At 33.2% G+C, this 27,431-nt stretch overlaps 1 protein-coding gene across 6 annotated transcripts in view; it reads right to left on the reverse strand.

The window, feature by feature from the left end:
- Window positions 1-27,431, reverse strand: part of LOC126751528 (cadherin-99C) — a 418,338-nt gene that overhangs the window by 375,258 nt on the left and 15,649 nt on the right. For all 6 annotated transcript variants that reach the window (XM_050461862.1, XM_050461861.1, XM_050461860.1 and 3 more), the window contains one exon: window positions 16,742-18,079. The gene's annotated coding sequence lies outside the window, so the exon portion shown is untranslated. The remainder of the gene's footprint in view (window positions 1-16,741; window positions 18,080-27,431) is intronic.

The raw sequence follows: 27,431 nt of genomic DNA on the forward strand, positions 1-27,431 counted from the left end.
TTCGGTGGCGTTGTACGTTTTCACCTCAATTTGTTTTTGATTTTGTTGCACATACATACATACACATATACATAGTATATATATTTTTTATTTTAATTGGTTTTTTTTTTCAGTTTTTATACTCTCGCAACAAAGCTTTCATGAGAGTATTATAGTTTTGTTCACATAACGGTTGTTTGTAAGTCCTAAAACTAAAAGAGTCAGATATAGGGTTATATATACCAAAGTGATCAGGGTGACGAGTAGAGTTGAAATCCGGATGTCTGTCTGTCCGTCCGTCTGTCCGTCCGTCCGTGCAAGCTGTAACTTGAGTAAAAATTGAGATATCATGATGAAACTTGGTACACGTATTTCTTGGCTCCATAAGAAGGTTAAGTTCGAAGATGGGCAAAATCGGCACACTGCCACGCCCACAAAATGGCGGAAACCGAAACCTATAAAGTTTTGTTGTTAGCATGCATGCTGTCAAACAAGTCAACAAATCTGGTCAATTGCGGTAAATGTTGCAGTTTCCATACGTAAGTACCGTTATCTAGTGCAATAAATCTATTGGGAATTGAAAACAAAAAAGAAACAAAAACACTTTATATGCACACACACGTGACTTTACACATATCTGTATACGTTTTACTCAATGAGCTGGTGAAAAGGCGCTTGACTTGCTGAATGAGTGGATTTCATGTTGACGAATATGTTAAGTGATGCTTCGACATTAGACGCAACGGTGACATGCGGCACGGGACTTGGCCATAAGTGGGCGACATACACATAGATATGTATGTACATATGTATGTATGTATATACATATATGATTGAATGTACGATATACAGTGACTTTGAGCTATGTGCTTATCAATATTCGATGATGGTTTTTGAAAGCAACAGTAGTGTTAGTGCATTATATTACAAATTATTATTTATTGTATTAAGTAACTAATTTATAATTGCATTGAGAAACAAATTTTGATTATTTAGTATAAAAACATACATTTGAAGAGATATGTGCAAGAGTAAATACGAATAGTAAGTGCTATATAGTAGGATTCAGCACCTAAAAATAATTTAATTTTTTTTTTTGCAAAAGGAATAAAGTAAAATCAAATTTTTTGAATCTGTTTTTATTTTTTTTTTTTTACTTTTCATTAAAATAACATAAATTTGAAATTTATTAACAAAACACTATATTTTACACCTTTTTCCTAATTAAGTTGGATTCGCAGATATTTTTCTTACAACTATAACCAGGAGGCAGTGGATTATATATACTCGTACACGCTTTCGACTTGGTCACTCCAGAATAACACACAAATATTTATTGGAAAAGGCCCTCTGACCAGTCTAGTCAGTCGGACCATATTGCATTTTGGAGATTCTCAAAATTCAATATTTAGTAGCAAAATGTGAATTATTAGAGTACGTCTGACTAGAAGTAATAACCCTAACTTAATAGAATTGTTAACAAATGTAATACATTCTTTCATAAAACATTTTATAAAAATGATCAGTAAATTAAACAGTTTATTTGAAATGTGACAATGTAAGAAGAAGCTCATACTTTTTGTACTGTTAATTACACCTTAATCATTTTCATTAAATAATAACTTTAAAAATAAGTTAATCTTGAATATGTTTAAACAGATAAACGAAATGGCAACATTGGCTAATACATTGCTTATGGATATACTTCCTTCGGACAATTGGCTGTAAAATTCATCAAAAATATTAGCAACTGTTCTGATAATGCATGTTGTTCGACATAATAAGAACCAAGAAAATTTAAATAGTCGGTTGTAACATTCGATGTAAATGTTAAGGATTACATATAATAAAATAAAATTTTTAGTGAATTAAAATTTGCAGTACTTTTGATTTTTTTTTTTTTGGTTAATTCTCGCCATTCTTTCTTCTACAGTTCTCTGATGACTAATACATTTCTACTGTCCTCTGCACTCTCTTCTGCTATTTAACCAATTTTTTTTTGTTGAACAAACTTAAGCAGCCGCATTGACCTATTGCACACTTTAACACTTTGAACTGCAAAAGCAATAAGTCAAAAGGAGTAGGTGAAAAGCGCAAGCAGATTAAATCGAGAAAAAAAATAAATGTGAAATATATACAAATGCAAAAAAGGAAGGAACAAGGCTGTGAAGCACAAGGCAGATGCGCCAAATCTCACAAGAAAAAATTTGGTGGAAAGCAAAAACAAAGCAAATAGAATGCATGCGATCAGCAGAGGCGGGAAAGAGCGCTTATATTTATTTTGTTTTGGTTCAAGTGGTAGCCGGGCAATGGCGAAATAAAAATGGCATCGTGACCAAATGAAATTTATCACAAACCAACGAAATATTCTTATCACTGTACAGCGATCGCGCCAGAGTTTACAATGACACACACTCACACAGCGACTTAACAAAAGCTCAGAGAAAGCAGCGCTGAATGCCTATGCATACCAATGAATAACCAACGAACTAATGACTCGCTTATTAATAGCAAAATTGTTTATATGTAGGTATGTTTACAAAGGCATTCACTGTTACTTCTGTCGCGCTTTCTATCTAGCTTATAAATTATCCAAAATCCGCGTTGGACCGAACAGAACCTTAGCGAGCAAGTGGATGCTTACGCTTTCTATGTACGGTACGTTGTCTGAGCTAATTATGTAAGTGCCATGAGACTTTTGATTTAACATTTCGTTAAAATAAATAAAATGTTCCGAAAGTGAGCTTAGGCTTTAAGAGCTTAGGAAAGTTTTAAAAAGTATGTTGATTATAAGCAAGAAGTGTTTAATAAATATCAGTACTTATTTGAAAGTTGAATTTTTTAGATTTTTCAAAAAAAACTTTTCAGGATTTTTATCCAAATTACATGCATTTATCATACAAAATAATAATATTTGGTCCGCCAGTTTTCGGTGGTTTGATTTTATTATCGACAGTTTCCTTCATTCACAATTTATGGGAAATGCAAAACCAAATATTTCTCGTAAATTCAGTATGTACTTCATTAAAAAACATTACAACAACCTTTATTGTAATTCTTGATGCAGTGGCAAGCGCTTCCGTTCAACACTTGAGCACTGACGTGCGACTGCTTTGAGGTTAAGCAGCTGAGTACATACGCATTTGTCAGCGCGTTTGTTTGCTTTCCGAGCTTGAGTTAGAAAAATGGATGCCCGGAAAGTGTTAATTTTGGTGTTGATTTCATTTACTTTGGAGACTTAGTAAACAAAGCGTTGTGCGCTGGAAAAACGACACTGTTTGCGAGTTTTATTTAGGGTTGTATGTGAAATCGGAGGTAAAGGATGGAAGGAGAAGCATTAAAGCGCTTTTTTAACTTGATGATTGTAAAAAAAATTATAATAAAAAATATTATTTAATAATTTTCTCAAAAGATTTAACACGACAATGTAGAGCAATCTTGCATTTTAAAAAATTCATACAAAAGTTTTTTGAGTGTCTGAATAAGCTTGCTAATAACTATATTAACTAAAAATAAAAGAAAACATGAACAAGTTTTTCCTACCTTCTAATATAATGCTTCGATCATATAATTATGCTTGCCATACACGAAGCTTGGCGTCATTTGAAAGTAAATAATTGATAAATGTGCGCACGTGAGACCTGTATGAAAGCACAGAGGTACGTTTGTAAGCATCTATATGTACATATGTTGGTACATACATATATAGCTGAGTTAGCACAACTGCTGTTGCACTTTGCTATCATTACCGCTAACTCTAAGTTGGCACAAAGAAACACGTACCTCGGTACAAATGAAATTGATATAACAATTATCTAGTAGTTGTAAATAAAGCTTGGACTTGTCTGCTTGCATTACATTACATTGCGGGTATATATATATTAGCTATGTATGCAAGGAAAAACTTGAACGTGTAAATGCAAGTTAGAAAGTCGGCAAGACAAAGTCAAGGTAGAAGAGGCGCGTCTGCAGTCATTATTCAACTGAAATTTTGCACAATAATATTTTTTAAATTGTTTTTCCATTAGTATTTGATTTTTTAACGTTAAGTAATTTTTAAAAAAATTAAATTTGTTTTTCTAATAAAAATTATTTTTTTAAACAGTTTTTTTAAAGATTTTTTTTTGATTTTTAGGCTTGTGAATTTATTTACTAAAATAAAATTAATATGACTTAATTTTTGTTAATTAAAATATTGTGTTGTAGTAAATTAAAATATAGTGTTTCTTATAAATTTATTTATTTTTTTTTTTAATTTTTATTATAGTCGTGTTTTTAGGTGTCTTTAATATCTGTTTTAATTTTTTTAAAATGTTTTTTGTCTCATTTCAAACAGCTGTTCTGCACATTTTTAAGCAACTTCAAAAATATTGTGCCATGAAATCTGCGGCGTGCGCATAAAATTACAAGTAACTGGGATTGCCCATAGCTAAAGGAGTCTCTCGAGTTTGATCAGCATACGCAATAAGTGCTCTTATACAGACACACACACATAGTGAAGATACGAGTGCCTGCAATTGAAAGTGGAAATTTTGTTGTCGGCGCCTAAAATATCCGTGGAGCACTTTAGTCACAGCGTCGCTAGCTTATCTACGAGCACATGTAGAATCCAAGTTAATGGTAAACATTTTTGAATTTAAATTTATGCTTGCACTCTTGTGTTAGGTGGGTGTGCTCGCCGACGTCTGGCTGGTGGACAGTCTGTCTGGTTGGGCATGTAATTTTCCATCTTACTTCAGAGACAATTGATTTTTTCCGTTGCAATGGATTGACTCCGCGTAGTTCTGAGGAATGTCGGTGCAATAAAATGCCAATTCTCTTTGTTGTTTTCACAAAAAAAAAAGGTTGCTAATGTGTGGTGGATATATTCATTACTGTTGCAATGATGTAGGTGCGCCTCACGTTCCTGAACAAATTATTTTGCTGTTTATTAATTTTTATTTACATTATCAACACTTTCAATGTTTCTTGTGTTCCCAATTTTGATTGTATTTCACCGATAGTTTGTCTCCCTTGACGTACATATGTCACATACTGACACTTTTCAATTGAGGCATTTATTAGTGTCAAAATACTTGAATCAGGGAGGGATAATAGAGTTTATAGCGAACTATACCTGCAATAATATTCAGAAGACTTAAATTGATAATACGTTGTTTGTGGCACGATATCAGTTGGAAATTCGGTGAAAAAGTCACGAAGAATCAATTCAATATACGACGTGCATTATCGTAAAACCAAAGCTGACTGTCAATAATTCCTGTCAATATTTTGTTCACAGTTTGGCGGTAGAATTTACCACGCGTCTATATTCTAAGACAACTGTCAACATAACCTTTATTTTTTATCTGCTTTGTCGTGGTTTTTCAGCTTCGGCTCACTTTTGTCACGATATTCGACGGATTTAACGTCTGATTCTGGGTCCCAGGCATAGATTGAGAACTTTTCGCCAGTAGAAATACATTTCGTCACATCCTGATAGTCGCAAAGTATTGTTTCACAGACGTTAAAGTGACGTTGTTTTTCGAAAAATTGAAATATTAAAAGTAATAGATATTTTTTAGATTCATACTATGAGGGCCCTTATCTGGATTAAGAAATCAATTAATAAAAATACAAGTGTATGAAATAAACTAATATCAATAATTTATACTTTTTATTCAGACATTTAGTATTGCCTTCTATTGCAGTTACAATAAAGTTAGCCTGAAGGAATATTTTTGCATAACAAGATCAACCATTCTCTGAGCTTTGGTATTAATTCAGATTTAATGCCAGACTAAATATGCAAATATGAATTTATTAGTTTACCATTTTCGTGTAAAATTAATGAAAGCAGATGAGTTAAAGCTTAAAGGGACAGTGAAATTTATGCTTATTTTGAAAGCTTATATACTATATCTTCTTTGCGGTAAGTTTGCATAATTGCCACAGAAAAAAATAATCTGATAAAGCTCCGAATTAGCATACCCATATTTATACTTTTAAATTAGGGATTTTGTCAGCTTTGATATTTTCTCTCATTTGTGGAGCAGTTGACCAAAAAATGTTGACCTAAAAATATACATGTGTACGAGAAACTAATGAGGGAACGGAAGAGCAAATAGTTATGACCACAAAACGAAACGTGGTTTTGAGCTATTAAAATGGATTTATAATTTACGTCTTTAATATGAAAACAAAGAGTGAGGAAGAATAAGTAAAGAAGAAGCAAAAATTGCGAAAACTTGCCGCCATTTATTTGCATGCCACATAATGTGTACGCAAGTGAAAAAGGAAACAGTCAAAACAAAACTCAGAAATTTTGTGCGTGACACATTTGAATAGATTTCCACTTACGAAGTGACGAAATAAAGCATTGAGCTGTAAATTGCTTAAATGCATTTACAATTGCTGTTGTTTTTATGTATATTTTTACAACTTGGACATTTAAATCGCCTAAGCGTGGATTATTGCTTTGTCTGGCGTGACTCACAGAAATTGGTTGATTGACGGAGTGCTGATTTTCGAAGAAAAAAGCAGAGAAAAGGAGGTTCAGAAATCAATTTGGAATTTCCAAAGTTCCAATTAGTAAACAGGGTAGGCGATAGTCTAGGTAATGTAAAAAAATTAAGAAGAATGAAATTCAGATTTAAATTTGTTCAAATGCTCACTTCTTCTTGAGTAAATACCATTTTTCCCCTTTTTTATCAACTTGAAGATGGCTTTTTGACCATTATTAAAAGCAAAATTCGATTTAAAATTTTTTCGAAAGCCAATGTCCCTATTCATAAAGATAGTTTTGCATTATTTTATGATACCATTGCAAACCAATCACAAAAATCGTTGCCTACATTTCGGCGCGTAAATCTAAAATTCTGATTTCTTTGAATATTTTACAAATCATTTTAATATAAAGCACAAAAAAAAAAGAAAATATATAGGCAGAAAGACAGGTGTGTATATAAATATTTTTAGAATACAGAATACAAATGGCATGTCACATCGACGTAAATTTGGCATAACAAACAAAAATTAAATATTTGTAAGAAATCTTAGAGAAACGTTTCAATTCGGCATGCAAAAATTTTTATGTGCTGGAAAGTTGTTACAACATGGCTTTTCATATGCTCTCTATAAGATTATTGCCTATATTTTGGAAAAGCGGATATATGTAGTAATATTAAAATTAGAAAGAAATTAACTGAGATGAGTTCAACTCACTTTCGAAATTCTACGAACAACTACTTTCCGCACAATGTTGCACTCAGTTATAAATTTTTTTTCGATTGAAAGTTTAGGAAAAGGAAATCATACTGAGATTTACAATGATTATGGATTTAGTTAAAAACGTTGCCACATTTGTATGCAGTAATTTAACTCTTAACGAAAAATGAGCGTTAAATTTCAAGTCGTTATGAAACATTTAAAAAAAATGTTCAAAAAAGTATCTCCAGCAATTTTCTACGAAGCTTTCTTGATTTGATTTTAGGTGTATTCATTTCTTAAAAAATTTCGATAATTGCGCAAAATGCCTCTTAGGCGATGTTCGACGAAGTTTTCTTTTGAGTTTATGTAGTCTAATTTTTTTAAATTTTATTGAGAAATCATTCTGAACTTATCGTAATTGCCTAGCATTATTTTCTATTTTTAGGCAATTTATTTTTTTAATTATAAAAGTAAAAGCCTCATTGTTGGCCACAAGTTCAATCTACATGCTCATGAATACTCCAATTACAAAAAGTAAAAACATTGCCATCAAATCCCAACCCACAAAAATTTGCTCTACTTAAACCGCAAAACCATTTCAATGACAGCAAAAACCGATTATCGCCGCCGATTGCTCGTTTTACGAAACGATTTGAGGTTAAAGTTTTTAAATTACAACCACATGTGCGCAATTTCTAACAAAAAATAAATATCTTATGAATTTTTTTAGCAAGTAAGTATTATTATTACAACTTGCTTGAGTTTGCACAGGTTTCCACCAACGCACCCACACAAGCTAAGGCGAGCGCTGAAAAGTGCGCAGAAGCAAAGCTACTTAAATGAAACTGCTTGAGAGTTTATACATATACAAATGAACGTGATGAGTGCTTGCTTAATGAATGAATGGATGTATAAGTGAATGAACCTCAGTACAAAACAAATATTTATGTTTTTTAATTAAATGGACAAATACTTGCAAGCAAAGAAGTTGGTTACTAACTGTCAATATTTTACTAAAAAAAGCAAAAATAAATGCAAAATAAATGCGAGTATATTTTTAAACATTCTGTTTGTTGTAGTTTTTACCTAAACAAATATTTGCGCATTTATTTCTCCCACGCAATTTGTTTTCTGTTGCTTCAATTCACTTCAAATGCAATGCGAGAATGACTCAGCGCTTTCGTAAGTATGAATTTTTTGTTGTAGTTTAAAAAAAGTGCCCAACAACAACTCTATCAGCGATAGCTTTTAACTCAGAGCTCGACGAAAAAACAAAAAACTATAAAGAGAAATGGTTCGCCAGTGAGTCTGCGATGGCAATCAGCGTTTGTTTGTTGGCACCTGCAGCTAGACTGTTAAAGCCACCACGCCACAAGCAAATTAATTACGTCAAATAAACATTAAATAGTTTTGATAACAAAAACAACAAAACACTGATACATTTTTTAGTTTAGCGTTATAACAAAAACAACAAAACACAGACATTTTTTAGCTTAGTTGCGCTGTCTAACAAGCGCGTTAAACTGTTGCAAAGCTTAATTGGCAGTTTGTCGGCGCATTGGAGCTGAACATATTGCTGTTGGCAGATATAAACGCATGCCAAGTACACATATATGTTTATTTCTGTTTATGAGTGTGTTCAATTATATGTGCTTGTGTGTTTATCGTTTGCTTCAGGTAGTTTTAGATGGTGAATACTGCCACTTAATCAGTGGCAGGCAAATAAATCAATAATTTTATGAGCGACCACTCCTTGCGGCCTGTGAGTTGAAGGAGACTGAGAACAATAAAAAATAAAAGTGGTCCGAAAAATAAATTGAACAAAATATACATATATTAGTCAAAAATATGTAGAAATACTGTTGTCATTTATACTTAGATAAAACCAAGCTGAGCAAAATATAAAGCAAATATTAAGTAATTTAAAAACTTACATATTTGTTTATAATAAGTCGTAAAGTTGAATATATATTGGTATAGAGTTGCCACATATCAGAAAAAGTTAAAGTATGCAAAATATTACAGATTATTTTCGCTTTGTTGGCTGTTGAAACATTCTTCTTCTTTATTGGCGTATGACTCCATCCTTTGCGTTGAAACATTGAATGTAATATTTCATAACAAAATTTGGGATAGAGTTGCCACCTATCGAAAAATGAAACTGCACTAAATTTTACAAAATTTGAGGTAAATAAAATGTTTTTTCGTAATTAAGTACATTTTTACGAAAATCTTTCATAAAATGAAAAACTTTAAAAAAGTACAAAGTTATCTAAAGAACTTAAGAGAAGAGATACTTTTATCATGTAGAACACACTGAGATTTTAATTTTTATTTCCACTAATTAGCAAAAAAGAGAAAATTAAAAGGTGAAGGATCTTCATATTAATATTCAGAGCTCATACTACAAGAGATTTTTTTGAAGTGTCTACCATTAAATTTTTCAGGGCATAAAATTAGAAAAAATAATATATCTTTTAGTCCTATTCTGGACAGGACCTTTGAAGAGGTGACTGGCACTTTCAGATATATATATATACAGTATATCTATACATATGTATGTACGATATAAATAGCATATGAATCCCAAAAATATATATATATTTACCACCGATTTTTTTTTGATATTCATTCATTTAAGAAAATTGCAAAAAATCTAATATACAAAATTCTCGTGTCACGGTGTACGTTATTGAACTCCTCTGAAACCGCTCGACCGATTTTCGTGAATTTTACCGTGCATATCGGCTAGGGTGGAGAATCGGACAACATCTATTTTTCATCCACCTAAATGTTAAGGGAAATTGTAAAATTACCAAAAAGTAACATTTTTCCATACAATTTTTTTTTTAATTTTTGTTTGTTTTGATTTTCAATATTTTTATTTATCAAATATTTGAATCATTCAATTTCGGTCGCATGCTTTTTTTATTCCGGCTATATAGTATGTACATATATATATATATAAGAAAGTTGTATTAGTTACACCATTTATAACTCAAGAACGGCTGAATCCATTTAACTGAAAATTGGTGAGAAGGTAGCTTAGAACCAGGGTAAGGACATAGGATACATTTTATCTCTTTTTGTCAAAATTTAATTCAACTCATAAATACAAAGATTATATTTCAAATCATCCTCCTTTCCTTGAATATATGCGTACAATTTTAAACAGATTCTTCTTTCTTAAAACTAATACTATTGCTAAGTATTTGGAAGAGTAGAAAAGAACTGCAACCAAATACGCAGTGAAATAGATTATAACTGGCTCAGTAATCCAGCCGATTTTTTCGTCTTTCCACGCCTGACAACCGGTTCACCATGTGCAGTCCACTAGAATGACTGTCGGTTGAACTCCAGTGAGAAATGATGGAGCTATGTTTCTGTTGTCACACACCGACGCAGAAATTCGGTTTTATTTCAAACACTTCTCAGAATCAGTTATTCGTTGTTCTGTTGGATTATGAACTTGCGAGGCAACCACTTTGTACAGAGCTTTCTCCTCTTTAGAGCATCATTGTCCTCGGTTCCCCAAAAAGCAATGCTTTATTATTACACGAAATGCTTTATGATCCATTTTTTTGTAAACTAACATAAGTTGCTTCAGAAAAATGGTATGTATATCTTATTAACCAATAGTTATAATGCAACTAATAGAAATCGTATCGATGGTAGTAGTAGTATTATCTATGTATCAGCCACAGCGAAGTGTGGACGGGTCCTCTAGTTAATTTTATAAAATTTGGCACATTGTTATAAGCACCTTTAAGAATCTGACATGAATTAACAAGGCTTTCATATTTTTTTATTTTTACCGCAAATAAGCAATAAAAGCAGAAGGCAAAAAATGTAAGCCAAAATGTAATGCAGCCATATTTGTGGAAACAACAAAGGAACAGGCGGCTTTAAGCTTACATAAAAAATGTATGCACAAAAAAGAGTCTGAAACCCGAAAATAGCTAGAAGAAAAACAAGCGGTACTTTTGGGCATACAATTTATAAATTGTTTACATACATACATAAATACAAATATGACAGTAAATAAACGCTAAAAGCCAGCAATTCGCAGACACACCCAAAAATATGGCGCGCTGTCAGTTTGACGAATAATTGTTGTTTACATATGTATGTGTGTTGTTTCATATGCTTTTTAAAAGAATTTTGGCACTCATAATTTATTTTAGCATTTTTTCTAAGTTTTACTTGTAAGCTAGATTTTTTTGTGGTCGTTGGTAATGAAAAGTGAAGTAACGACAAGCGCTCATAAAAGTTTCTAACGTGTCAATAATCAGTCAGTCACCCTCTACACATGAGTTTGCGCAACTGAGGTACGACCAAGTAGACAAGTGACGCGTGTGATGCGGCCGCAAGGCTTACAAGTGACGTATTATACTCTGCCAATGCAGGATGTCACTAAAGGTAATTTTTTTCCGAACAAAAAAAAAGCAGAACATAACTAAAAAACATTATAAAGAAAGCTTGACAATTGAAATGTAAAAATCTAAATAAACCAGATTTTTTTAAGCAGGCGAAGACTTGTGTATAACTATTAAAATTTAAAATTGTTAATATTCTTTTAACAGTAAAGATTACAACCAAAATGTAATAAGTGTTCGCCCTTTTAATTACCCAAAGCCATTAGTTGTGTCAATGCCTCACGTGCAAAGGCGAGCCGAGTATACGCGCCGAAATGTCTAAAAACATGCCGCTATTGTCTGTTGGGCAGCCAAAGGCGTAAACCATGTCAAAACCAGATTTTCGGACATACATATGCCTTTGCTATTGTTTTTGTCTTACCGCTTATGCTTCACTAAAATATTCCTGTTAGCGCAAAAGTCAAAAGCGTGCCGCCGCACTTTGCGACGACGCAAAAAAACAGCCCAAATGTGCTAATTTATTTATAAGTGAAAAAAATAAAATGAAAGAAAAACGAAAACGGGAAACCTGAAATCGCGGCGAGAAAGTAGGCAATGAAATGAATAGCGAGTTGAAAGAAAATAAATAAGACTAAAAGCAAAAGTGGGTGTGAATGGAAGCAGCTACAAGACCTGTTTTTGAATTAGTTTATAAATAAGAGTATATAAAAGTATATAAACAATATTTATATAAGACTTTGGTTTAAGCCTCCCATGCGCTTGTGGTAAAATTATGCTGAAACTGCTTTTTAAATGCAGCGACTCTTTTATTATGCGCGTGACCGATTCCAAAAAATCACAATACCAATCATAACCAGCATATATGTACACACATATTTACTATACATATACACACACATATATACATATATATATATAATTGATTTGCCTTTGATCGATATCCATTAACTTTTACCTATATTTTGAAATAACATCGCTGTAACCGCTAATTAAAGCGTCCGAAGTGGCTATTAACGAAAATTTATACATTCTGTTTTATGCGCTTTTTATTGTTTTATTTCTTCTTTCAAAAAGCTGCGTAGAAACTAGTTGTGGCGAATATTTGCTGTTTAGTTTGCCCAAAGAAGCAGCAAGGATGCTTCGAAATAAAGTGGAAGGAAGAAGTATACAAATGACGATATATTGGAAACTTTATGATTTTGGCTACAAGAAATATTTGTTTATTTGTATTTATTTTAATATTTTAACTGAAATAATACTATTGGTATTTTGAAGATCTTCAATACAATAAGTTTGGAATAATTTAATAATAGTTAATTTACCTAATCAATTTGATTGAAATAGAATATGTACTTGAACAGGCTGCAACCTTAACGACAGAAAACGACTTTTAATTTTAAGTGCTCTTAAACTTGTTTAGTTTAATGCCCATTAAGTTAAATATCTTTTAGTTCATCATACATATTATAAATTTTTAGCAAATTGCAATCCTCAGCAAAGACTTTTCCAAATAAGATTGCTTAAGCCATTTGAAATTCATTCAGAGGTCTGTATAGTTTGACTATGCCATTCAAAACTGAGATATCAATTTATTTAAACAATTTTCGTTTAATTTTCTAGAAGGCGGCAACATTGTATTTTCTTTTTTAGAGGCGGCAATTCTTGTCGGATGGCATTTCCAATTTTAAGCTTGAGTAGAGCTCAACATGTTGTCATAATTTGATTATCTCATCAATTTAATTAGTTCTATATTTTCAAACAGGCGACAGCATTCTTAAAAGTTTTTATAAAATATCCTCTCCTCTTCAGTTTATGTGGGTTTTCTTATAGAAAAAATATTACTTATAAAGTTTCAGCATGCGAAGTATTTTGCTATGGTTTTTAAGAGTAAATATTAAGATCTATTAAAGGTAGATTAACATAATTTCACAAAAATCAAATTAAATTAAATAAATTATGAGTGATGGTGAGACCGCGGACATTCTGAAGTGGGCATTTTCTACATAAATTACTTTGGCAATGAAACTGTATTATAAACAAGAGAAAAGATATGTAGGAAGGAACAAGTTCTCATACTAAATTAGAAATTTATTTTAGCAGAAGCCTAAATGCGCCAAAAGGCGCTCATATTTTCTTACCGTGGATGTAACTAAATATTGATATTGATCATGAAAATCTAGATAACTTGTAATGCTGATGAATGTGTCTACAACAAAAAGTGTACTTCAATGGACTGACAATTCACAGTTGCCGTGATGAGTCGGCAAATAGAAAAGAAGTGATGGCACAAAAGATCGATAAAAGCAAAATTAAACGAAGCAACATATAATAAAAACTAAAACAACTGAATTGTTAGCGAAACATCACATAGTAATACAACACACGTACATATGTGAACATTTGTACTTAAGTACAGCAGCATAACAACACTTTGTTGCATAAGTTGCCTACAGCAAGCGGCAGTGACATTGATGATGGCCAACGTGCATTTACTACACAATTTGGATGCACCGCTTTTAAAGCAAACACACACAGATATGTACACACAGCATATAATAATACTGTATGTAAGTATGTTCTTTGCGCTTCGCCTGATTAAAATAATGGTTTTAGTTTCGCCGACTTGAATTGAGTGCAATGGCAGCAACCTACACGCTGATGGTGATTTATAGCACCGCGCTCGCACACACACCCAAATGCAAATCTACACCCCTTTATGCTCTTGTTGTCTGCTTTTTTGTAGGCATCTTGTCTGCAAGCGGCTGCACTTTTGTTCGCAGGCATCCGCTGTGGCAATTAGTGAACCATGTCAGTGGCTAGTTTTAGTTAAAAATGGCAAGTTCGGGTTTTCACTTACAAAAACAGTAAGCACATAAACATTAATAATGCTACAAATAAAAAAAAAAAAAAAAGATAAACAAAAACCAGATATATGTACATATGTAAAATGACAAAATACACTCCCACATAGGAAGTTTTTGTTTGTTTGTGCTTTTTGTGTGGGTTTGTGCAGATGAAATTTGTATTTCCACATAAATTGACAATGTGCACACAATCAGATGTAACTGACTTAGATTTAGTGGTTTACTAATTAAAATTTCAAGGGTATAATGATTTAATTGAAGTTCAAATGGTAAAAAGAAAAGATAATTGTATATTGTTTTGGGAAATTTAATTTGATATTTGAACACTTTAGCTATTTATTAAACGGAGTTTGGCATGCGTTGTTTTAAACTAGGAACACATTAAGGTTATGTTCAATGTTCTCAAATCTTTCAAATTTCTGTTATTAGCGAAGAATAGAAATTTTCTCTTTAAGAAGTATACTTTTAGGATCGCAATAACGATATTTTTTGGAAAAGAGAGAGAGAGTGGGACAAAGAATGAGAGTGCGGTAAAAAGAGTGTTGGAAAGATGATTTACAATACAACTGTGGTGATCAAACATAGAAATCTTCTAATAAATAACATGAGTTTACTTTACTCACTGCGATGAATCATGTGTGAAGAAAATAAAATCCGACACGACGAGCTCCAAAATTGTTTAGAAGTTTAAATTTCTTGAGAAAAAGGTATAAGATAAAAAAAAATAATTTTAAAATCAACGAAAATAAATTCTTATAAACCGATTTTTTAGCTTTAGGCTGAGCACATAGTAAAGTAGCCATAATAAAAGTCTACTCTTCCTTGTTTCGATTTGACCAAACCAGTATTAAAATATTACTAAAACTTTCCATGGGACAAGGTATTTTCTTATGAAGCTCGCCTAGAAAACATTCTGTTTAATTTCAAAACAACATCAAATGCAAACGTTTAAGGTTTTTTTTGCAAGCATGTGATATCTGAAGTAAGCTACTTTCTATAACCTCTCAAATGTATGAAACATGGTTGTTACTACTTCTAAAAGAGTAACTTTTATATACAGGATGCGGCAGTCAATCGCATTTTTTGAAGTAGAGAGAGGTGTAAAAAAAACACGGACATAGATATCAAAATTATATTCATAAAATATTTTTCTACATTAAAAAGCATTTAAGAAACATTGAAAATAATCACTGTTTGAAAATAACATCAGCAAGATGGCGGCCTTCCCGTGCACGGCATTCGCGCAGGCGATTTGCGAAGCTGTTCATAACATCACGCATAGGCTGAGGAATTCTCTCAATTTCTAGCCGGATTCTTGCCATTCAAAGCGTTAACCACTTGAATTTTGTAAGGATGGTGATGTAAATCTAACCTCAAAATTCTTCGGACGGTTCTGTCAGAAATTCCAAGTGCCGTACTCTGTCGACGCGCTGATCTCCGAGGGCTTCTTCCCACAGCAATTCGAACGCGTTCAATATTCTCTGGAGTTCGCACTGATCTCGCACTGCCACCTCTTTTTCTTGTCGTTTCACCAATATTTTCAAAGTTTTCGACCCACAACTTTATTGCGTTTACCGAAGGCACTGGTCTATTGCGATTAATTTGAAAATGCGTTCGGAAACGACGCCGAAAGGCTACATAGCTACCATTTGATAAAAAGCTTTCACGGCAAACGAACGTTTTGCTTAGTCCACGGCTCCATGTCTACTGAAATGCTATGAATAACAACACAATGGTGACCTTGGCTGCTCGCCCCCACCACTTTACGCTCCTGCGCGCTATAATTGCAGTATTGACTGCCGCACCCTATATAAAGACGACATGGACTAAGTTAAATAACAAAGGTCAACCAAAAAACGGAATTTCCTTAATAGAAAAAAGTGATGTGAGTCCATCCATCATTAATTTGTAACCCAACGTATATATTCCACATTGCTGTAGGGATAAAACTAGATTTCGAAGGAGATTTCAATTGAGAAAACATATAAACTTATGCCTAAAATTGTGCTTCGAAATTTCAAGCCCACTTATAGCAGATAACTATACTATGGGCGAATTCTTCGACCACTTTAAGCTTCAACATCAGATTATTATAAGTATTTCACGAATTATAGTATTCTCCTTAAAAAGATGTTGAATGTGCTTCTTAATCCAAATCGATCGACTGACCCAGAAGATATTCCACTTTGGCACTTGAATGAAATTCCTTAACGAAAATCACTTTAATTTCGCCACTTTACAACACTTATGTTAAATTTAGTGTATAGCTAAGTATGTAGAACATAAAAGCACAATAACAATGTAATGCGTGGCAAGAATATTGCTATTACTCACCTTTTGGGAGAAAGAAATCGGTGTACTTGATTTAAAATTGTAATGCCATACAATCAGCAAAGCTGCGAAACTGCGGCGATGCGATGCAACAGTGTAATGGGGTTTCGTCCATAGCTGAGGAATGCTCAGCCGCTCCAGGGTCAGCCTTGGGACCCACGAACCCTTAGCAAAAAAGAGACGAGTTTTATCCTCGTAAAGTTATATCCACACCCCCACTCCTTATGCGGATAGCCAGACCAGCGTGATGAAAACGAACGGGATTGATGAGTCAGGTGTTGACGCTTGTTGGACCTGGCACGATGATGAAAATGAACGGAATTGATGAGCCAGGCGTTGACGCTTGTTGCGACTGGCACGGTGATGACAATGAACGGAATTGGTAAGCCAGGCGTTGACGCTTGTTGTGACTGGCACGGTGATGTATACGACGGGCTCCTCCCTGCTTACTGCTATTTTCCTGCGCGATGCTGGGCGACCGTCCGGTTCGGCGAGCTGGAGCAAAAGATCGCATTTGGTGTAAAGTGCTTGCTTTTATAGCAGCATCGCGCAGCTTTCGTTACCGTAGCGAGGTAAGTTGTATGCGTATGGTGCGTTAGTACGTATGGTGGAAAGCTCTAGCAGCTTTCATCATCGTAGTGAGGTAAGTTGTGTGCGTAGTCAATGCGGTGAAGTTTAGTACGTATGGTGGTATGGTGAGGGTACATGATGTACTGTGGAACGAAGTTGACGTAAATTATTGTAAGGTGGTAAAAGTCACGTTACAACAGGATGTGTGCGAGATAATCTTGTGCAACCTGCCAAAATAACACAACAACAACAGCGAGCACTCTACTGAATGCTTTATTTATTTCTTGTTCTTATTTCTGTTGTTCTTGTAGAAACTAACTATGTACCTCAGTACAGTCCGTAATGTCTCTAGTAAACTAGTTAATGGCGATTTCTTCGCTCGGTTTTACTTTTGGCGTTGCAATCGCAATCAACAAAGGCCAAGTAATCGCGCTCACAAACACATGTACAGTTAACACTTGTGTATTCACAATCACTCATAATAGCGCAAGCATGTTGTTTTTTGTATGTTTGTCGGTAATTTACCTCCGATATGGCAGTAGATGGAAATGAAAAGGGATAATTGCAAAATTACATACAATTTCGCAGCGCAGCAGTTAATTTCAGTTTTCAATTATTTTGCTGCCTTTGTAATTTGTTGTTGTTATTTATTTAGCAGGCGTGCGCTTCTCTTATCATAGTTGTTATTGATTCTCAGTTGTTTTAAAATATATTTTGCATGGATTTCAATTTAGTTATTTTTGTTTTTCACCGAAAATTTGCTCTTTCCATCTGCAAATACAAAAAATGTTATTTATTAAACGATTGGTACTTTTTTAAGTTAATAACTTTATTCAATATAAGGTTTTTTATCTTTATTTATTTTCTACAATTATTGAGCAATAATTTACTTCACACTTTCTCAATAAAAAAAATTAAAATTCTCAAAACTTTTAGGTATAGAATATAAAAATAGCATATTTGGTATATACAAATTGTTTAAAAGTGAACTGAGCCGACTTTCTCAACTTAAAAATTATACGTAAGATAAATTGTTCCTGAAATTATCAAAAATGAAATCCATATTTTCATACTTCCAAGATAACAAAATCAAGTTGCAGTAGCTAGTAATAAGAACAAATAACTATTTTCTAGCATTTTGACTCTGGTGAATATTAAAAATAATCTTGAAAACTTGAAACTACTTGAAAATATAGCAGCCTTAGCTGAGAGTGTACACGAAGATCGTGGAGAGTTGATTCGGCACCGTTCGTAGCATCTCGGACTGACGTATGGAACGACTTGGCGCATTTTACGTCGAGACATTAAATTGAAAGCGTACAAAATACAGTTGTGCAAGAACTGAAGCCGTTCGATTGCCCTAAACGATATCGTTTCCCTCTATTGGCTCTTGAAAAGTTCCAAGAAGATCCGACGTTTTCAAGCCAAATTTTCTTCAGCGACGATGACAATTTCTTTCTTAATGGGTAGGTAAAGAACCAAAATTAGACATTTAGTACGAAGAGGTACCTAGGAGGTTCAAGAGCTGCCATTTTATTCAGAAAAAACAACGGTTTAGTGAGGTTTGTAGGTCAGTGGAATCACCGGTCCATATTTCTTCAAAAATGATGCCGGCGACAATGTAACCGTCAATGGCGACCGTTATCGCGCGACCTTAATTGAAGCTTATGATCTTAGCGGCATTTGGCTTCAACAACACGGCACCACTTCTCACACATCGCATCAGTAGACTTAATAAAAATTTAAAGTTTATGTGCTGTTTGTTTAAAAAGGTAAGACACCTCGAAATGAAAGCACTAAAAAGTTAATAATGTAAAAATTGAAATGACTATCATTTTCATTACTAATTATAGCTATATGCATATAATCATATCATTCCTCTCACTAATTTTTTTGCTAATGATCACATATTTATTACACATATACTCTATACGAATTTATATTCCACAAACAAAGCGTAATATGAACCCTTTTAATTTATTACGTATTTTAAAAGAGTTATAATTATTATTTGTTTTCGTTATTTTCGTTTTCTTCATTGTATCAGCACGCATAAAATCGTTCGCGCTAATGCAGATTTGTTGTGAAGCAAATCGCGTCGAATTAAACGCTAATACCGCTGCAGAAATAAAATTTGGAAGCAACATACTGCAACAAAAAGCTCATATATTTTCACTTATGTGCAAACACAAGCATTCGCTTGTCACGATATAGTGAAATATGAGCATTTTCAATATATGAAAACATGCATTTTTATGCTTAGAAATAACTCCCCTTCTGTATCTTTTTACAAATGTTCAGACCCTCCTACTTTTTGATTTCATTGTTGCTTTCATGCTTATGCGCTTAGATAATTGTAATTTAAGCATTGTTATTGTATTATAAATTCAGATGAATGCTATTTGATGACCGTTGCATGTATAAAGCAAGCAGCTGCACTGAGCCGAAAGCATGAATTGTGAGAAGCTAATTCACTGAGCCGGCTCATATATTACTAAGCTTTTTATTTTGAAAAACAGTTTCATCAAGAAAATGTTTTTTTCTTTAGACATAATATTTTGTTGTTAATGTGTACGTGTGCGAAGATTAATAGTTCTTATTTTGATTATGGTATAATATTCTTCTTACAAGAGCCAGGAGAAAAGGAGAAAAACTCACTTTTTCTCCCATAAAAAAACAATAAAATTATTCCACACGAAATGTAATTTCCAATTACTTAACAAGAACTGATTATCCTTCTTACAGTATAATAAAACAAATAAGATCCTAAAACAAAAGAAAAATTGGCCGAAATTAATTTAATGGTCTTTGGCAGTAATCATTTGTCCCCGACGAAATTCGAAATCACAACACTCGAACAAAAATTGCATTCAAATTAATGATTCGCTTGTCTTGGTGACATAAAAGGCACACCAAAATTGATTTCATGTACATTTAATGCACATACACACACAAACACATTGACCGTCAGTTATTATGCAGGGACAACAAAACGTAATTTGCATGCAATGGGCCCAGCACAAGGTGTTGGATAATTTTATTGCATTTCGTTTTCATATTATTTGTCTTTTGTTGTTTTATGATACGCCGATGTGACAGCCGAGCATTTCTCATTTGGGACACGCTTTATTATTTTGCATAAATATCGTCATGTTTGTGTGTGTCGATTTATAGTATGTATGCGAGACATCAGTGGCTTGTTATCGACATTGGCGGGCGCATATCTATGCGTGGCATCAATAACGTCACTCTATCCTCATCCCAATATGCTACTGTTGGTGCTTGCCACACCACCAAGGAATAATCGTAATGAAAACTGGTCCTATTCAAATGTTCTGCATCGCCAATAGCAGCATCTATGTATATATTTGTGTGCTTTTGCGCATGCGCGTGTCCATCTTGATAAACAATGCCGTCATCGGCAAGTGAGTGAGCCAACCCATTTTATGCTATATAAAGATCTGAGCTCGCAGATGTGATAAATGTCTCGCTCGCCAAATATCGCTACATTCACTAATGTTTTGACACATTTGCTTGCCACACCATTTTTGGCCATGACTTACAAGTGACAATGGAATTGTATGCAAAGCAGCTGTCAATAAATTAAATTGAAATTATTTTATTTATATAAAAGGAGCTTTTGCGCTGGAATATATACTGAACAGCGTTTGTTATAGTAAAGTGCAAACTCAGCCTGAGGTTTATATACGTAATATAAATTTATATTGCTTTTGCATATGTTTATATCGATGTCTTTCAGTAAACTTAGCTTAATATAATTGCTAGTAGAGTTCTTGATATCGACAAATACTTAAATATTTGTTAGTTTCACGTCTTGGCCTAGATGTGATTTCTTATTCTTCTGCGTCTCACAAATTTAGTGAATTTATGATTTCTTCGTCTTGTGCTACTAATTTTTTTGGAATATTAATAGCAATAGTTGTATTTTTTAAGTAGCTCGCAGGATAGGCGTATTATGTTCCATGACTTGTGGTTAACAAGCACATAAAAAATAAATTAATAAATGTGATGTGGATATTCTAAGTTTCCTTAATCTTTATGGAATTTCTTTCTAATTCTTTTATAATGATAAAAAAGATATTGTAACTTCGATATAACCACATTGATCAGTTGGTGATTATTTTGCGGATCAACCGGTCAGCAGCTGATTAATCAACTGATTATTATTTCATGGATTAACTGATCCGGAGTGCTTACTAAAGAGTTTGTAAATTTCAGCCCTTAAGATGTACAAATATTATTCATACTATCACCTTTAATTCTATATTCCTCTTGATATTTTTTGCTATCCTCGCTCTGTAGTCAGTTAAATCTTACTCATTATACTACCTTCGTTTACTAAAGAATTTAACAACACGGTTGTGAACAGAAATTTAGAACTATATTTTGTTTTTATATGTGTAAATTATTTTTATTTTATTTAACTCTCGTAAACTCTGTTTGTTGTCACGTAGCTAGCTGCTTGTTAATTAGCTCATTACCATTTTAATGTGTTTGCTATAAGCCGTTGAAATCTCAGTTAATTTTTTTACCTTAAAACGGTGTTATATTTTATTTATTTTCAGGACTGTTAAGGCTTTTAAACGAATTTCACGGCCTTCTAAAATATTTTTTGTATATAGTTTGGATAAAAACTAAAGAATATTAAATGAGCTAAGCATTATAATGAGGAATGGAATTATATATAATATATATACTATATACATATATGTATATAGAAAGGTGTTCATTATTAGTTTACTCCTTTGAATAACGGACACCCGATCCAATGTTTTTTTATTAGCAGATGAAACATTTCACTTTTGGTTAATATTTCTTGTAGCTGAAAAAAATCAATATATGTGACCTGGTCTACGGAAAGGGTGCTTAGGTGTCAAAAAAAAGGAGAACAATTAATGAGATAACGAGAAACTGACGATTATTTTTAACAGCTTTTCCCAGAAAACTAGTTTTCGCACGTTAGCTCCCTTTTCGTAGACCAGGTCACATATGTACATATATATAAAAAATAAAATGCTTTCCACAATCCCAAATGTTAATTTTATTAAAAGGCTTACACTGTTAGCAGTTTTACAAATATTTGGTGTGTGACTTCACTAAATTTAAAAACGCGCCTAAGTATATGCAATTAAATATTAGTACTGGGTTATTTTAGGCTTCTACTAAAATCGTTACTTACAGTCCTGGACATTTAGTATGTAAATACTACCATAAAATGAGGACAGGATCAACAAAATTGTTTGAAAAAACCAAAAATTATTTTAAGACTTAAATAATTTATTAAAAAAATATAATAACAATTGAAAAATTAATAAAGACTTTTCCAAAAACAATCCATTTTTTCAGGCTGTGGATTAGTAATAAATTACTATAAATCAAGAGAAAATTAAAAAAAAAAGAAAAAACGTTAACTTCGGCTGCACCGAAACTAATATACCCTTCACAGGTGCATTTCATTTAGTAACTATGTGTTCAGTTTGTATGGAAGCTATATGCTATAGTAATCCGATCTGAACAATTTTTTCTGCGATTACATTGTTGCCTTAGAAAATAACCTACACCAAATTTGGTGAAGATACATTGTCAAATGTGAAATTTTTCCATTAAAGTAACTATTCCGATCTTCAGTTTGTATGGAAGCTATATGCTATAGTAATCCGATCTGAACAATTTTTTCTGCGATTACATTGTTGCCTTAGAAAATAATCTATACCAAATTTGATTCCGATCGTTCAGTTTCATGGCAGCTATATGTTATAGTGGTCCGATATCGGCCGTTCTGACAAATGAGCAGCTTCTTGAAGAGAAAATGACGTTTGCAAAATTTCAAAAGGATATCTTAAAAACTGAGGACTAGTTCGTATATATACAGACGGACGGACCGACAGACAGACGGACATGGTTAAATCGACTCAGCTCAACATACTGATCATTTATATATACTTTATAGGGTCTCCGACGCTTCTTTCTGGGTGTTACAAACATCGTGACAAACTTAATATACCCTGTTCAGGGTATAAAAATCAAAGAAATTGATTACGAAGAGGCATGTGTGTTTGCCTTTTATCAGTGCACCGTGCAAGACATAGTGAACTTGGCCCTGCTTTTCCCTCAACAACAACAACTAAATATTCACAACAAAACAAAAAAATTTACATCACAGTGCTGAAAATTGTTGCTGCAGTCGGCCCGGCTGATATTGTCGTTGAACCTAAGATCTGTGTTTCTTCTCGATTGCGTTCGCCGCTTTTGCCTTGTCTGCATATGTCAGTTAACTGGTTTCATTTTTCATGTTGCAACCGGATGCTGAAACAAATTCAAATACGTGAGTTGTTGGTGTTGGTTGGTTTGTTTGAGTAGAAAGTGCAATTTGAAAACTGGATATTAAAGCAGGATTTTCATTGATCACTTTTCTTTTTTTGCTTTCGCATTAGCATCGGGTGAAAGTAAGTGCTTTGGTTTGTATTGCTGAAATTGGCAGCGCTGTAATGAGGATCTTGATGAAGTGAAAGCTTTTGTGCTAAAATTGTAGTAATATGTGATGGTGGTATAGGTAATTCGGTTAATACATTGTACTTCATCCTTGTTAATTTATTATTTCAGCCTTAAACCCACTTATTTCAATATTTTTATTAAAAAAAAGCATCGCAGTTAATAATAGTCTTAAAAACTATTGCCCACATTTCAGCACACATTGGTAATAGAATTAAAGTATGAGTACATTATGAAATATTATCACATTAGCTTTGGTTTAGGAAGGGAACATTGACATTACTTCGAGCCTGAACATTGGATCGTGGGACTGTCAGACTTATGATTTATTTGTGCATGGTTTTTATTGTTTTATATTTTAAGTGCAAAGTGAAAGCTTTCAAAATCAGTAAAGTAAATGATTTTACGTTTAAGGTATTCAACAATTTTGGCGAGACTACGCCAGAGAAGCTTGTAACGAAGTCTGAAGATGACAACTCATTGACATTCAAATGAACGCGCATTAATGACCTAATACATACTGCCAAATAGCAGGCTTTACATATTCATGAATGGTTATACATATATGAGTTAAATGCTTATATATTATATACATAATACATAGACACCGAAGGGGTGATTAGCCGATTTCCACTTAATATGCAAATCATTTTCACGACGTCAGGCAGAAATTAGCATTTGTATAATACGCAATTAATTTATGAATGGCAAAGAGCATAATAAACTAGGAAAGAGCAAAAAATAAACAAACAAACAAATTTTTAGTAACAAATAGCTACATAACCGTATTCACTATGATTTTCGAGCATAAGTAATAGAAACAAATATCGAAATGAGAAAGATAATCCGCTTAAAACGTTGAGCGTAAAATTCTTCGTCAAAAATATTATGAATATGCTTATATGCGTTTTGATTGTTATTTAATAATTTTTACTCAAGCCCACAGGTGAGTTGTGTGAATGGTTAACTGCCCCTTCGGTGCTTTGATATCGAAATAACACAAAAAACAAATATTTGTATACAAATCAATTATTTACTTTAAAGTGCTCAAACGTACGCACAGACACACCAACACTTATAGGTATGCACCAAAGTTAGGCTCATAAAGTTAAGCAGCGCTTAGGTCATGCTCATACACTGATAGAATTCATACGCGTTTCACGCTCGTCGAAAAGTGTAAATATTTACACGCTCTTCGCTGTTCACTTGTGGGCCATAGAAGCATATGACGTTGGGATTGCACTTGAACGACTTGGCACTTAGCCGCTTAACAGTTGAGGAGTGGCAAGTTGCTCTCTTAGGAATAAAAAATAAATAAAAGAAGAATTGGTAATAAAAAACAAATAAGAAAACTCATGCGTAGAAAGAAAAAGTCACTAAACTGCTTAGTTCTAATTTGGTGATTTCGATGACTTCCAAGTAAAGCGTTGGGAACAGGAAATTAGCGCATCTTTGGGGATTAAGTATAATTTTAGAGCATGTTGTTTTATTTTGGGTTTTATTCTTGTTGTGGAACAGGTAAATATTGGTAGATATATATATCAAGTAAATAAGTATGTGTAAATGTGTTTACTCTACTATATATTGACGAATTTTTTCCAACTAAATATAATCACGTAATCATTTGCTTGTACATGAAGTCACGTAACGGTGCAGCGTGTAAACAGTTACAGATTTTGACATTGTTATTATTATTTACCATTCGCTTTACCTGTCTCATGGTCTTGGCTACAATATTTATTTTTCGCTACCCTGTAGAGCGCTACTTTTCAGGACGTATTAATATACATTCTAAGAAGTATAGTTTAGTGAGGTATCAGCGAATATGTCGCTTATGTTTTGTTGCTAAAAAGATATACTCATATTTTAAAATAATTGTCTAAAGCGTGAATTTAATAATATATTTTAGTGCGTACTGTAAAAACTAAAAAACTCACTTTTAAGGCATTTCAAATTACTGGATATTAACAAAACTCCACGCTTTCCTCAAAAATTTGTATTTTGTATGTCTTTTTGAAAATAAAACTTTAAATTTTTATATTGCTATATTTAATATATTAATAGTTCAGTCATCGGTTCTCCACTTTATTCCGTACTTTTACATTAAAAATGTATGTAATTTAATAACATTCCTATGTATATTTAATTTAATTACAAAATTTCAAATTTACCAAAATTCCGATGTTTATTTCAGTAGTGACCCTAAACTCAAATTAAAATCAATTAATTTCCTTGCAAACTATTAAAACTCCCTTTCTCTATAGTTGAGCATCTCAGCGAGCAAAAATGTCTCAAGCAGAGTCAACCGAGGAATGTTGACACATGTGACTTGTATATCTAAATATATATTTATCTCTACACTGACTTTCTTGCAACCAGTTTACAATGACATTTCACCAAATGTCGTGTTGTCCAACCGCAATTTGATTCCTGATGCATTTTTCTTTTGTTGTAGCCATGCATGCGCGAAGATGCTCAAAAGACCCTGAAATGTCAAACTTCGAACATTAAACATCTGTTTAATGTGTAATTGTTGTTGAAATACCAAAATGGAATGTAACCGAGGTGACAGAAAATTGTTTATGTATGTGCTTACTCACTTTTATAGTATGAGTAAATATATGTATACGGAACTACAGTATACATCATAATTATTTTTAGTAACATTTTTGGGCCGAGGGAGACGCCAGAGGCCATATACTATATATAATTTTTAGCGGAAAATATTTGAACGTTTTTGAAAAGTAGTGCTGTAAAAATATGTGACTTAATTTTTTACTTTGATTATATTTTTTATTCTGCTTATATTTTCTATTAGATTAAATAATTTTGCAGTACTGATCTTTCTATTTTTTAACGAAAATATTAGAAAAAGTGAAATTAACCCTTGAAGGGACGATTTTTTTTTTCTAACGACACCCTGCAACGACTACGTTTTATGGCTCTGCATGATTCGTCTTGGCCAGCAAAATTACCGCTAAGTATACTTCTGTGCTGCCAAAGTGTAGCGAACGTTGACAAGATGCAATCGTCCTCTGGCCGTAGCCGAGTGTTGCACGTTGTGAGATTACTAGAAAACTACATATATACATACAAAATGCTTGGGTCGTGAGTGTTGTTATACAATGAAATGTGCGAACGACAAACGGCGATAATAAATTACGTGATATTAAAATTAGCTCAAAGAAGCAAAAACATCTAAAAGCTTCAATGAGTTAGGTAAGGCGAAATGTTAACGCAACTGTTTGACTTGAGGTTACAAATGCATTATGGTTCACATAGTATAAGCACCTGTATGGTTGTATGTGTACGTAAGTGCTCCCATGAGCTCACCGTGTTATTAGAAGCCAACAGCATCACATCTGTGGCCGGGCTTGTGCAAGTTGTGCGCGCTCTTTGCATTTATCTGCCTGCCAACACGGTCAGCGAGTGCGCAAATGTAATTCTATCGCGCTGCCGGCGGTTAGTCGCTGCTGGTAGACTCAAGGGACACACCTACTAAAATTGCACTTCGCTGAGCTCATATTTATAATGTTGTTGCCGACACGTGAATGGCTGCAAGTGAGCACTCGCTACGTAATTAGTCAACATATCAATTCGTTAGCGAGTA

Source organism: Bactrocera neohumeralis, chromosome 2, assembly GCF_024586455.1.
Source record: "Bactrocera neohumeralis isolate Rockhampton chromosome 2, APGP_CSIRO_Bneo_wtdbg2-racon-allhic-juicebox.fasta_v2, whole genome shotgun sequence".
Classification (NCBI taxonomy): domain Eukaryota; kingdom Metazoa; phylum Arthropoda; class Insecta; order Diptera; family Tephritidae; genus Bactrocera; species Bactrocera neohumeralis.